This window comes from Amblyomma maculatum, chromosome 3, assembly GCF_055883805.1.
Source record: "Amblyomma maculatum isolate TAMU_Amacu chromosome 3, ASM5588380v1, whole genome shotgun sequence".
Lineage (NCBI taxonomy): Eukaryota > Metazoa > Arthropoda > Arachnida > Ixodida > Ixodidae > Amblyomma > Amblyomma maculatum.
This window is the reverse complement of record NC_139346.1, coordinates 199550841-199565454: the sequence shown is the minus strand read 5'-3', so window position 1 is coordinate 199565454 and position 14614 is coordinate 199550841. Positions and strand designations below refer to the sequence as shown.

The following is a 14614-nucleotide window of genomic DNA, read 5'->3' as shown; positions in this document are numbered from 1 at the left end:
CAAGTGCCTGACCTTTTTGTCCTCGGACATGGCGGGATCGGCTCGCCTGAAGAGGCGCGTCATGTCCTCGACGTATGCTTGGACACTCTCATTCGGCCTTTGGATGCGAGAGTGAATGGCACGTTCTGCATGCTCGCGACGATCTGCGCTAGTGTAAGCCTCGAGCAGTTGACGACGGAATTCCCGCCACGAAGTTAAAGCTTGCTCTCGGTTCTCGTACCAGATACGGGCGCCGTCCTCAAGGCTGAAGTAGACGTTCCTTAGTTTGGCAGCATCGTCCCACTGGTTGAATGCAGCGACACGTTCAAACTGAAGGAACCAATCCTCCACATCCTCAAAGAGGTCCCCATGGAAAGTCTTCGGTACCCGAGGGGCCTGCAAGGTGTAGTTACAGGCCGGTGCGAGGCCCGTCACCTGCTGCGCAGGAGCACTAGATGTCATGGCGGCGGGTGCTGGCTGAAACTCCGGAGACAGTCCCTGGAGCCGTCGACTGGAGCGATGCACGGGGGTGTCCAATGGTACAGGGCTGGCGCGACGTCTTGTAGATGGAGATTCTTGCATAGGCGATCGTTTTACCCAGCAGCTCCACCAGAATGTCACGTACACGGTGACTAAGGATACCAATGATAGCAGGGGGTAGCCCAGACACAAGAACACAGCAGCACAGACGCAAACGTGTAAGCGACACTTTGTCGTCCTCTTCAACTTCGTCCTCCTTTCCCACCTCAGTCATGCGCCACCTGGCAACGCTAGGTGGCATTATATATATATATATATATATATATGAAGGAAAGAAGCCAACAGTCGGCGAGGCCAAGGAAAGCGTTGGGGATGGTATGTTTATGTCATTTTTTTTAATGTTTACTTCGATAAGCACAGAAATTAGTAATGTAATCTGTTCAGGGGAGAGATAATTAGACACAAATATATATATACAAAGGAAAGAAGCCAACAGACGGCGAGGCCAAGGAAACCATTTGGGATTGTACTTGGTCTTTTTTTTTAAGTTTTACTTCGATACTAACATAAATTAGTAATGTAATCTGTTCGGGGGATAGAAAATTAAACGCAATGTAGAAGAAAAAACAACGTGCCGATGGTGGGAACCGAACCCACGACCTCCGAATATCGCGTCCGGTGCTCTTCCAACTGAGCTACATCGGCCGCTGTCCCCCCTGCTACTTTCTTGGTATTAATGTTGTCTGTATACGAACCTTGAGAGTGTTCACCAGCGCCACTCTCAGCCATAGCGGTGGACGTGGAACGTCCTGTGTTACCGCCAGCGTCACGTAGAACGTGATCAAGAGCGAGGGCGAAAGCTGTGCCAGAACCCTCTTACGCTACCTATGGCTTCAAGACTGCCAGAACCGAGACCCCCGTAAGCTACAAGCAGATAAATGAAGGGGAAATGAGTGTGCTCGTTATAATACACAAAGGAAAGAAGCCAACAGTCGGCGAGGCCAAGGAAAGCATTGGGGATTGTACTTTGCCTTTTTTTTTAATTTTTACTTCGATATTTACATAAATTAGTAATGTAATCCGTTTAGGGCAAAGATGAATAAACGCAAACTAGTAGAAAAAACAACGTGCCGATGGGGGGAACCGAACCCACGACCTCCGAATATCGCGTCCGGTGCTCTTCCAACTGAGCTATATATATATATATATATATATATATATATATATATATATATATATATATATATATATATATATATATATATATATATATATATATATATACCTATATATGCCGTTCATGTATATGCACGTATGCATTTTCGCGAAGAATTTCGGGTACTCGCGTTGCCCCATTATTTTAATCGTCCGGTTATTTTTCACACACCATAACTTTTCTCTCGTCTTTTTTTTTTTTTTACTTCTTTAAAAATTTCCCACTTAAAAACAAATAAATATTAGAATAGTTCGCGGCAATATTCAAGACCCACGAAATTATGTACGAGACACCAGGCGAATAATTTGGACGGCAGCTATAAAGAAAGACTGTACCAGATCTGCATGCATAACTCTGAGCCCATTTTAGAGTAGTGGGCATAAGCCAGAATCATAACCTGTATCAGAGAAGGAGTTATAACCGTACCAAGCAAACGATTATGAATAATGTCATTTGCAAAAAATATCATCTATGCATTGAGTTCAGGGTGAGTAGCCCGTTAAAAGTGTGATAATAAAGAGAACTCTTTTGTTGCACAGACATTTTCCCAGTAGGTGTTTTCTCGAAACCCCATTTATGGGCAAGCACGCTTGACTCTTAATTCCGGCTCTTTACACACCGGTTTTCACAAATGGGTACAAGAAATCGTACAGCGTAGTGCTCAGGTCACCAGAACTTATGACTTGGAAAATTAACCTTAGTTTTCAAAATAACAAAAGAACTGTTTCTTGTCCTATTATTTCGCGCAAGTGCATTTGTGTATTTGGGCTATTCGCCTGCGTTGAGAACTTTTTTTTTTTTGTATTAAAAAGCCCTGATTTATTGAGATCGGCGCGCCAATGAAGGTGGCAGGAGAAGAGAGGCATGGTGATCAGTCCAAGCCGTCGGACCGGGTAGATGGACGGGATTGTCTGGAACAGAGATCCGAAAATGAGTTGGGAAAAAAACAGAACACAAAGGGAGAAACACTATTACAACAGATCGATTAACTGGCTCCGCTAAATTAGCAAGAGTGCTGAGACCTCTGAGTAAGTTTTCGTTTTACTGAAAACAATTCGCAGAAGAAATACCTTCGCATGAGCCCTTTTATTGGGAATTCTGCATTTAATGTCAAGTTTTTTGCCGCCAAAAGTGAGGTGTGGTTAAAAAAAAAACACAATATATGTCAAACAGAAGATGAACGAACTAAGATGTGAAGCTAATGGGAGAGCATATGCGCATGGAAAGAAACGCCTAAGCTTCGGGTGTCAACAAAAGGTGCCATTAATTTGCGAGAGCATGACACACTCATTACTTCCGGCTTATTTACAGATGTCAGCCAGTCGACAAGTTCGCGTAGATAATTAATTTCTGTAACTCATTGGATGCTAGCTCTAATTGATTGTGGATATCGTGAAGTATAAAACGGTATCTTTTCCAAGGCTCTCGGCACTTAAAAGGTTCCTGAACGGAGTGAAAAGCGCCGACATGAAACCATATTGTAGAAGGCACTTTTTCTAGCCGTCGATGATTCTCAGGACTGAATACACAAAAACAATCTATCTTGTATATATTGATCCGAAACTTTCACTTAACGCAATTGAGCTGACGCCAAAATCAATCCCATTTTGTTAATCAGGAAAACAAATTCCACTTGCTGGCGCGTACATGGTTTCAACTTTCTGAAGCCATAGCCTGAAGTAAAGGCAGTAATGTTCATAGTTTATTTTTGTCAGAAAAATAAAAAGCGTTCAATGTGCCCCCAGAACACTGATTTATACGGAGCTCTATTATGTACGAGCGATTTGGAATTTCCGCTGATATGAATAAAATCCTGCAACCTTAAAAAAAAGAAAAATTGCATTCCCAGGTCCGTCTTCTCTCAGTCAGCTATTTTAATATCTCAACCATTTCAGGAAATGCTTCGCCGTTGAAACGGAGCTCACAAATGGCGGGAGGATATTTTGCAATTATTAACTTCGTTTAATAAGTCGCTTAATGTTCTGCGCCGAGGAAATGAAATGCGGTACACCGAGAAGTTCCAAACGAACCACTGATTTTGTTTTGAAATATATTTTGTAGCTAATTTACAGCTAACAATATCGAACATTATTACAGAGCTTCGGAATCTACTTTTAAAACACGTATATCATAGCTGGGTAAAATTACAGCCTCTGATCCACAGGGTACCATCAGCTTCAGCTGGGTTCCGAAATGAATCCCGCAATGAGATCCAAGGGAATCATCATATATATCATTGCATGAACACAGATAGTCGTAGCAACTTATGTATGAGTTCGCATACTTGTCACTAAGAAAGAATGGCTCTCAATTCTACACTTGGTGAGAGCTTCCGATTAAGATTTTATTGGCCAAATATTTCGTTGTCAGAGGGAAAATTCCACGACACGAACCAGTGGCCGTAGAGCGGGCATATATCTCCCGCGTCCGAGAACCGACAGTTCTGACCATACTTCTACAATAAAGATGGTTCAGAGACTTCAGCAACGTAGTATGTTAGGTGCTAGGCTAAAGCAGTGACACTCTAAAGATTAATTTGAAGAACTTAAGTTCGCCTTAGGAGTGCTGGCGTTAGCACTTGTGAGTACTCTTCCCTTTCGCTTTCACGCTCACAAATTCGCGTTATGCCGCATTGCTTTCAATCCCTCATACAAGTACGCATGTGCACGCACGCAGACGCACACATAAAGACGCATTATACTAACAATATATTTTACTGCACAGACGTTCAAGCCCTCGTTTCTTGCTCACCCTCGGCAAATTCAATCTGCGAGGCGGAGTTCTAGTGCAAAGTCTTTGTTCTACCCTATTTAAACAACGTTCATTAGTAACGTCAGGGTAACGTTCCCGGCTCTCAAACTATGAGAAAATTTAGAATAAACTCCTTCATTAGCATTTTCTTCTTTTAAGCGAAATCAAGCCGTTAGACTTCTTTTCAAATTATTCCCCTAACTTTTTTAGTAAGGTAATGGGACCAGCGAATCGTATATTATCGAGGCACTCTACATCAACCTGCTTACCTAAGTTTTCTCAATTCAGCTCCGTGGATTCTTCCTCTAAGCAAGCCGTGAATAGCTCCGGAGAGACCTTGCCTCCTTGCGTGACACACTTTTTTATTTAGATTGTCTAACTTTATGGACGAAAATGGTTGACGGAAAACATGTTGCAGGCCTGAGCCCTACCGAAGATTGAGAGCCGATAGGGGACAAATGTATTAGCATAACGCTGGACGACTAGAACTCGATCTTTCCAGTAATTTGCACTTGACTTAAATGCATGCATTAGAACGGCCAGGTATTTAGGGAGCACACATGACCATTCAACTCCTGCATATAGGGGCGGGGTTGCGAACTAAATGCCGGAACTCTTGGAGTGATTCATCTGAGCACCAGAAAAAATGCCAAATTGTTCTATGCTGGATATAAATTTTTCTATGCTTGGTTTGTCAATGCACAAAAACGCAAGATCTGCATATGCAAGCACGTTAATCTCATTTCCAAGGAGAGGGAAGCCATGGATACTGCTTTTTTGTAAAACACTCAGACAAAGTGGCTCTAAGTAAAGAGCAAAAAGCAGCGGAGACATCGGACAGCTTTGCTTCACAGAAGAGTTGGTTGGTACGGGGCTTGATAGGTGGCCGTTTACAATCAGGCGAGTCGAACAATTCCTATAGCAAAGTTGCACCCCCTTGAGTACTACAGAACCAACATTCGCGCGCTCCAGAAGAGAAAACAGGAATGAATGACAAACTCGATCAAATGCTTTTGCGAGGTCGACCTGAAGTAAAGCAACCTGATCACGAGAGCAGGAGCACGATTCGAGGATTGTGCGCGCAATATGTATGCACATTACTTTGAATGGCGTGGCCCCTCAAGCCGCACATCTGGTGAGGGCCAATGAGAACCGACATTACGAACTGTAGGCGATTTGATAAGATTTTGGCGAAAATCTTGTAATCCACATTTGCCAGTGTGATTGGTCTATAACCTTCCACTGAGCGTATTTTTGTTTTCATCAGTGCTCTTTGTAATTAGGACTGTGTGGCATTTTGTAAAGGTCTCGGGAAGGGCTTCTAGATCAAAACTCATCACGAAGACATCTAGCAGCTTAGGAGCAAGAACAGTTTTAAAAGCTTTGTAAAATTCAGAGGAAATGCCATCAGGACCAGGCGTTTTTAAGGGAGGTAACTAATAAATTTCCATTTCTACCTCCTGCTGCGTGAAAGAGCTACTAATTGCCGAACAATCATCTTCTGATAAAGGGGTGACCAGGGATGTGAAACGCGTGCACCACCAAACCGACGGGAACGGTGGCCTTTAAACGCGTTTTGTTCGTTTAGGCAATATATCCACTATTTCTTGCTAGGTGGCGCTGCTCAGAGGAATCACGCACCAGAGCGTCGTCTGCTCGAGTGCTCCTACGGGATATGGTTTACTAATACGTCATCGGGAATAGGGGGTACAGCCTTCATGTCTTCGACTAGTTTTCCCTTGTCTTCACTAATCTTCACGTTACAATATTATTGTATTTTCTGTGGTATTATCTGACTTATGGTTCGCCTATTTAATCTAAAATCCATTGTAATTTACCATTCTCAGGGTCAGTAGTTGTATCTGCACTGTGCTGTGCTCTCTATATTGAGTAATAATGCATTAATAAAGCCTGAAATTAATGGGTAATAAGGCTAAAACAATTTGTGGTTGACTAATGAGCATGCAAATGCTGTGAAAATGAAGGACCCATTCTGAGACACATAGGGAACCAAGAGCCACTGACCTCAAGAAATGCTATGGCATTTTCTGCGTTGGTTAATGGGAGATAACAATGTAATCAAGAAGTTATTTGATCAGAAATAAAAAAAAAATTCTTCTACTTTGTATTCAGTTAACACCAGATTTATGTGCATTGTTATTCCAATTTCATTTTGCCGGAAAACTAAATCTAGTGATATCCTTGGTGTCAGCGGCTGTTGTCTCCATTTGTATGTACCTCATAACGAGCCCCTCATTTTCCCTATACTTGTTTGCGATTATCCTATCGAGGATCTCGAACATGAAATGTTTTTGACCATAGGTAGTATAGATAACGCACAATTCCCATTCTTCAACTTACATCAGTTGGTGCGTGACACTAGCGGTAACCCTCGAGACGAGGGTAGCACTGATAAACTTTATCAAGGGAAGTGATATGTGACATAGATACCTGAGAAAGTAAATGACTGAGCAGTTATTGCCGTGGCTCATTTACTGGAGCTCCATACGAGAAATTAAAAAGTCGTGGGTGATTAAAAATGATAAAATAATTGCAAAAGGAATGAAAACTTCTCAAACGAAGTGTCGAAGGTGTCAAATGCTAAGACTGAAACGCCAGTGCTTGATAATAATGGTTGACAATGATAATTAAGAGAATTTAAAACCTGAATTGATCACCTACGTTTAATATTTGAAAACAAAAATGAGACATACGAAAAAGGAGGGCACAAAGGCGGCGTCAAAATGTTCAGCATGGAAAGCCAATGTTTTGCTGGTGCAAGTATCGGTGTATATCACATTTTAAAAAGTTCAAAGCGTGCGAAAGTCGGTAAACATTGCCCTTGTGTGCACAACGCTATTGCGTCATTCCCTTAACGGTAGAGTCTCACCGGCGTTGCACCGAATGCAAACACCCTGTTTCGTTGAACGCGCACTGGGACGCATCAAGTTTTAAGAAGCGGCGTACGAGCGTGTAGGTGACGTCATGGCCCGGCAGGATATGAGGGATAACATGCAAAAGAGCAGTTAATAAAAAATAAAAAAATGGCGGTGGTGGCGAACTCTTTATTTCGCTCCAAAAATAAGGACAAGTCCAAGGACAATTGTAGATCGACGGGGATCCTTGGGATGTCTCAGCCTCCACCGCGCGCTGAATAAGCCGGCGTTGATTTGTTGGCCCGGACGTACGCAGACAACACTATCCGTGAGCGTTTGCTACCGTGTCATGCCCTTAACAGCGGAGATCGGTTGATCCCCTAATTATGTAACTGCGTCACTCGCTTTTTATTTAAATAAATACACAATATTATCAATTTCTTGAAAGGCAAAACAATTTAATTTTGGGGCTGTACCAATTTCATCGACGCTAGTTTATAAGTATACATTGCAAAACACCAAGAGAACAAGCTCTCCTATATGCCTTTTTGACCTTCAACGATTGGTGTAAAAAAGGCGGCTACGAAAGTACAGAAACTGATCTGATAAACGACGTTGGCAGCCATGTATTTAGGGTTTTAATCTTGTCCCCAAAAAATTAAAATAAAAGACGTAGGTTAGGGTATTGAACAAAAAGTGTACGTGTACGTGTACAAAAAGGTGTAAAATGTCTACCTCTCTCCACTCTCTACGTGCTGTACAATCTGCTTCGACTTGCATCATGCTGTTTTTATAATGAAAACTGTAAAGACTAAAAAAAATAACCTATGAGGCAAATGTATATCAGTGCTTACTCACAAGAAGCTCTATTTATTCACAATGGCTTGTTTCCAGTGAAGTAGGCCATACTGCAGAGGAAGCGACTACAGTATCCATGTATATTGGGACTGATTAATACCTGATGACTTGCAACACGCAAGTGAGCAAACACAATTTATATTGGAGAAAGGTTTTTATATGGTATGTTATGTAAAATATGTTATATTTTAAAGCAAACTTAAATTTCGGCAATGCTATAACCTAGCTTCTCTAACCTTGAAACAATCTAGTAAATTTTAGCTCTACAGTTTCGCAGCTCGAAACATTGCGACTCGGTGGCCAGGATTCTCTGGCGAGTGCCAGTTCCTAAAATTCCGTTGGTTTCACTTAGACCTAGTAGATGACTCGCATTTTCAGCTCTTCTTGCCAACTTACATCAACAATTTTACTAGTAAAAGCCTAAGTTTTCGCGCTCTTCATTCATACTCCCCCTTTCATACCCCCCCCCCCCCCTTCCGCAAAACAAAAGAAAGTCATTAATTTTACGTAATGCAGCTGGAAATCCGAAAAATAAGCTAAGAAATAAGAGAGAAGACAAATGAATTAAGAAATCCGAAAAATGAAATAAGAAAAATATAGGACTGCGATGAAACAAAATTTTGCGTTCCGTGCTGCTATGAGAATATTAGCTGACAACAAGATAAACACCAATAGCCACCTTTCGAAAACTGAGCGACACGATTACAAACATTATGCTCGCAATTTTACAAAATTTTAAGAGATGGGGAACTGAAATTGCACAGGTGGAACAATGCGATCCGTTTCTGCTAGTAAAATTGGACATGTTCGGCAAACTCAGCCCAAGTATTTCTGCTTGCAATTGCATGTGCTCGACAAGGCGCCGCCTTTCAATATTAGCCGTCGCTTCATTAAATTTGATTACAATGCTCAAAACTGCACTCCACACTTGAGGAGTGCGTCCTGATACAAGAGTCAAGTACAGCATCTATTTACCAATACAATGCCTTCCTGAACATACAGTGCCAAGCAGTTGAGGACAACAGCATATTAAGGAACACAAGAGCTCTGTATAAGACAATCAAAGATATCAAAGGAAGTTTCTGTGCTAAGCTGGGCGTGACAAAGGACAAACAAGGCAAGGACATCACTGAAGCCGCAGAGATAAAGAAGAGGTGACAGGAATACACAGAACTGTACAAGAAGGACCCGAATGTGCAAACCCAACATAGGACGGTTGTGATTACTGATCTCGAGCCGGGCATCCTGAAGAGTGAAGTTGAATGGGCCTTAGCCAGCCTTGCTAAGAACAAAGCTAGCGGAATTGATGGTATTCCAGCTGAGTTGCTTCAAAACCTCAACCACGACGCTGTTAACACACTGCATACATTATGTCAGAAGATTTGGACAACCCTGCACTGGCCACAGGATTGGAGGAGGTCAGTTTACATCCCCATTCCAAAGAAAGGCAGTGCCAAAGGTTGTTCCAACTACCGCACGATCGCACTTATTTCGCATGCTAGCAAGGTGATGTTAAAAATCCTCCAAGGTAGGCTGCAGCAGTATGTGAATCGGGAGCTTCCGGACGTGCAAGCTGGGTTTCGCAAGGGCAGAGGAACTAGAGACCAAATTGCCAACCTTCGCTGGATCATGGAAAAAGCAAGTTCCAGAAACCCATTTACTTCTGCTTTATTGATTATGCGAAAGCGTTTGACTGCGTGGATCACAGCAGATTGTGGCAAGCTCTCCAAGAGATGGGAGTTCCAATTCACCTCATCTGTCTCCTCAGGAACCTGTATGAAGGGCAAGAGGCCACAGTCAGAACTGGGCATGGTCTTACTGATTGGTTTCCGATTGAGAAAGGAGTGAGGCAAGGCTGCATACTGTCGCCCTGCCTATTTAACCTATATGCAGAGTGCATCATGAGGAAAGCCGGTCTGGACGAGTCTTCAGCTGGAGTGAAGATTGCTGGAAAATGTATCAACAACCTTAGATATGCGGATCATCATCATCATCATCATCATCAGCCTGATTATACCCACTGCAGGGCGAAGGCCTCTCCCATATTTCTCCACTTAACCCGGTTCTGTGCTAGCTGCATCCACTTGACCCCTGCGAACTTCTTAATCTCATCCGCCCACCTAACTTTCTGCCGCCCCCTGCTACGCTTTCCTTCCCTTGGAATCCAGTTTGTTACCCTCAGCGACCATCGGTTATCCTCTCTTCGCACTACATGTCCTGCCCATGTCCATTTCTTCTTCTTAATTTCCACTAGAATGTCGGTAACTTGAGTTATTTCTCTGACCCACTCTGCACGCTTCCTATCTCTTAATGTTACCCCTACCATTTTTCGTTCCATAGCCCTCTGGGTTGTCCTCAACTTAAGTAGAACTCTCTTGGATAGCCTCCACGTTTCAGCCCCATAGGTGAGTACAGGCAAGATGCAACTGTTGTATACTTTCCTCTTGAGCGATACCGGTAAGCTGCTAGTCATAATCTGCGAGTGCTTGCCAAATGCGCTCCATCCCAATCTTATTCTTCTTGTTATTTCCTTTTCATGGTCCGGATCTGCGGTTACTACCTGTCCTAAGTAGACATATTCGCCTACTACTTCCAGTATTTCGCTACCTAATGTAAACTGCTGTTCCTTCCCGAGGCTGTTGAATATTACCTTAGTCTTCTGCATATTGATTTTCAAGCCTACCTTTCTACTTTTCCTGTCTAGGTCATCAATCATTATTTGCAGTTCATCCCCCGAGTTGCTTAGCAAGGCAATGTCATCAGCAAATCGCAGATTACTGAGGTATTCTCCATCTACCCTTATCCCTAACTGCTCCCATTCCAAGTCTCTGAATACTTCCTCTAAACAAGCTGTGAATAGTACTGGGGAGATTGTGTCTCCTTGCCTAACACCTTTCTTTATGGGAATTTTGTTACTTTCTTTATGCAGAACTATGGTTGCTGTGCAGCCACTATATATATCTTCCAGCACTTTCACGTACGGCTCGTCTACACCCTGATTTCGCAATGCCTGCATCACCGCCGAGGTTTCAACTGAGTCAAATGCTTTTTCGTAATCAATGAATGCTATGTATAAGGGCTGGTTATATTCCGAGCATTTTCTATCACCTGATTGATGGTATGGATATGATCGATAGTAGAGTACCGTTTCCGAAACCCTGCTTGATCCTTTGCTTGATTGCAGTCTAAGGTTGTCCTGATTCTATTAGTGATTACCTTAGTAAATACCTTATACGTAACAGACAGTAAGCTGATTGGTCTGTAATTTTTAAGGTCCTTAGAGTCCCCTTTCTTGTGAATGAGGATCATGTTTGCATTCTTCCATGGTTCCGGTACCGTCGATGACACCAGGCACTGCGTATACAGGGTGGCCAGTTTTTCTAGCACGATATCCCCCCCGTCCTTCAGCAAATCTGTAGTTATCTGATCCTCTCCAGCTGATTTCCCCCTTTTCATAGTTTCTAGTGCTTTCTTGACCTCGTCCTTCGTCACTGGTGGAACGTCTGACTGTTTTTCCCTACCGCCAATCTCATTACGGTCCTGACTACTTTGACTACTGTAGAGATCTGTATAGAACTCCTCGGCTATTTTGACTATCTTGTCCATATTAGTGATGACGTTGCCTGCTTTGTCCCTTATCGCATACATCTGGTTTTTGCCTGTGCCCAATTTCTTCTTTACCGCTTTAAGGCTTCCCCCGTTCTTTACAGCATGCTCAATTTTCTCCATGTTATACTTCCTTATATCGGCCACCTTGCGCTTATTGATTAGCTTTGATATCTCGGCCAATTCGATCTGGTCTGTTGGATTGGAAGCTTTCATACTCTGGCGTTTCTTAATCAAATCTTTCGTCTCCTTAGACAGCTTACCGGTATCCTCTCTAACTATCCTACCGCCTACTTCTACCGCGCACTCAGTAATGATATCTCTGAAATTATTGTTCCTTGCCTCTAGGGTAATGTCGCCATCCTCAGTTAGAGCTGAATACCTATTCTGTAGCGAGATCCTGAACTCTTCTGCCCTCCCTCTCACCGCTAATTCGTTGATGGGTTTCTTTCTTACTAATCTGTTGCGTTCCTTCTTCAGATTTAGGCTAATTTGGGACCTCACCATCCTGTGGTCACTGCATCGCACTTTCCCGATTACCTCTACATCCTGCACAATGGCGGGGGTTGGACACATTATGAAGTCGATTTCATTTTTAGTCTCTCCGTTAGGACTTTTCCATGTCCATTTCCGGTTCTTCCGTTTGCTGAAGAAGGTATTCATGATTCGTAAGTTATTGCGCTCTGCAAACTCAACTAGTAACTCCCCCCTGCTATTCCTAGAACCAATGCCATAGTCACCTACTGCCTTGTCTCCTGCCTGTTTTTTCCCTACCTTGGCATTGAAGTCGCCCATTAATACAGTATACTGCGTCTTTACTTTTCGCATTGCCGATTCTACATCTTCATAGAAGCTTTCAACTGCCTGGTCATCATAACTACATGTAGGTGCATAGGCCTGTACAACCTTCAGTTTATACCGCTTATTAAGCCTAATTACGATGCCTGCAACCCTCTCATTAATACTATAGAATTCATCTATATTACCTGCTATATACTTATTGACAAGGAAACCTACTCCTAGTTGTCGCCTCTCTGGTAAACCTCGATAACACAGTACATGCCCATCCTTCAGTACAGTATATGCCTCATTCGGCCTCCTAACCTCACTAAGCCCTATGACATCCCATTTCATGCCGTCCAGTTCCTCTAACAGCACTGCTAAACTAGCTTCACTAGCTAGGGTTCTAGCATTAAACGTTGCCAGGGTCAGTTTCCAATGGCGGCCTGTCCAGCGGAGCCAGGCTTTCTTAGCACCCCCTGCTGCGTCACAGGTCTGACCGCCGCCGTGGTCAGTTGTTCCGCAGCCGCTGGTGACTGAGGGCCGGGGTTTTATGGAGCTTATCATAGGAGGTTGTGGCCAATTACTGCACCAGGGTGGCCAACTCCTGTTCTGGTGAGGGAGTGCGTTGCCGGAGGTGTTCACCGGCATCAGGTCGCACCCCAAACCTGTTTATGCAATTCCATCGACACGCGGATTTTTTTTTTTTTATTATTTTTTTTTTCATCCGGTGGAGAATTGCGCGGCACCGGGATTTGAACCCCGGTCCTCTTGCATGCGAGGCGGATGTTCTACCTCTACGCCACCGCTGCACCCGATATGCGGATGATACCACTTTAATGGCAGAAAGTGAAGCGGAACTCAAGAGACTTCTGATGCGCGTACAAGAAGAGAGCGAGAAGTTTGGGCTTAAACTGAACATTAAAAAGACAAAGATCATGGCGTCTTGCCCTATCAAGTCCTGGAGCATCAAGGGACAAGAAGTGGAAGCTGTGACAGATTTTCTTTTCTTGGGCTCCAAGATTACCTCGGAAGGAGACTGCAGCCATGAAATTAGGAGACGCCTGCTTCAGGGAAAGAGAGCAATGGTTAGCCTTGACCGCCTAGTAAAGAGCAGAGACATTAGTCTGCCAACCAAGATCCGTATAACTCGTGCTATGGTCTTTCCAGTTGTGATGTATGGATGCGAGAGTTGGACTGTGAAAAAGGCTGACCGCCGAAGAATTGACGCGTTTGAATTGTGGTGCTGGCGAAGACTCTTGAGAGTTCCTTGGACTGCCAGAAGATCAAATCAGTCAATATTGTCGACCATAAACCCTGACTGCTCATTGGAGGGTCAAATTCTAAAGTTAAAGCTCAGCTACTTTGGTCATCTGATGAGAAGAGAAGAGTCGCTGGAGAAAGATTTGATGTTGGGAAAGGTTGAGGGTCGCCGGATAAGGGGTAGGCAGCGAACGCGATGGTTAGATGGCATCCTCGAGGCACTGCAGATGAAGTTATGTGATGTTAGGAAGATAGTGAGAGACCGGAAAGCGTGGCTCACGAAGAGTCGGACACGACGGAACGACTGAACTGAACTGAATGGTGAATAAAGGATATTTATTTTATCCGAGGTAGATTACAGGGTGGTGTAACTGAGGAAGAATGATGATAATGATGATGTCTTCAGAGCCACCTTATCGTTTTCGGTATGCGGCCGGTATTGGCAGTGCTATGCGCAACTGAATGGCTCCCTAAATACTCGTACTTTATGGCGTCGCCAAACGCCCTGACGGTCCTGCAATAAAGAAGTGCTGGGTGCTTAATTCCCTACTTCCACGAGCAATCCAGAAAAAAAAAGCAAAGATGTTTGAAATGAATTGGCGTCGATAGCCAGAGGGCTTATGTTGAGGGAAAAATGTGGACAGGGGTATCATCGCTGTCACTTATTCACCCGCGGGGAGGCGAGACGATTGGGAATTTCCATCCGAATGGAGGCAAAAAGCTAGGCACCCGTGTGCTGTGCGATGCCAGTGCACGCTAAAAAACCCCAGGTTGTCGAAATTTCCGAAGTCCTCCACTACGGCGT

The 14614-nt window shown here is 43.6% G+C and overlaps 1 long non-coding RNA gene across 1 annotated transcript in view; it reads right to left on the bottom strand.

Annotated features, from left to right (window-relative positions):
- Positions 1-2489: 2489 nt before the first annotated feature.
- Positions 2490-14614, bottom strand: part of LOC146197388 (uncharacterized) — a 154990-nt gene continuing 142865 nt past the window's right edge. Inside the window, exon 3 of the long non-coding RNA XR_014705665.1 lies at positions 2490-2586. This is a non-coding gene — a long non-coding RNA (uncharacterized LOC146197388). The remainder of the gene's footprint in view (positions 2587-14614) is intronic.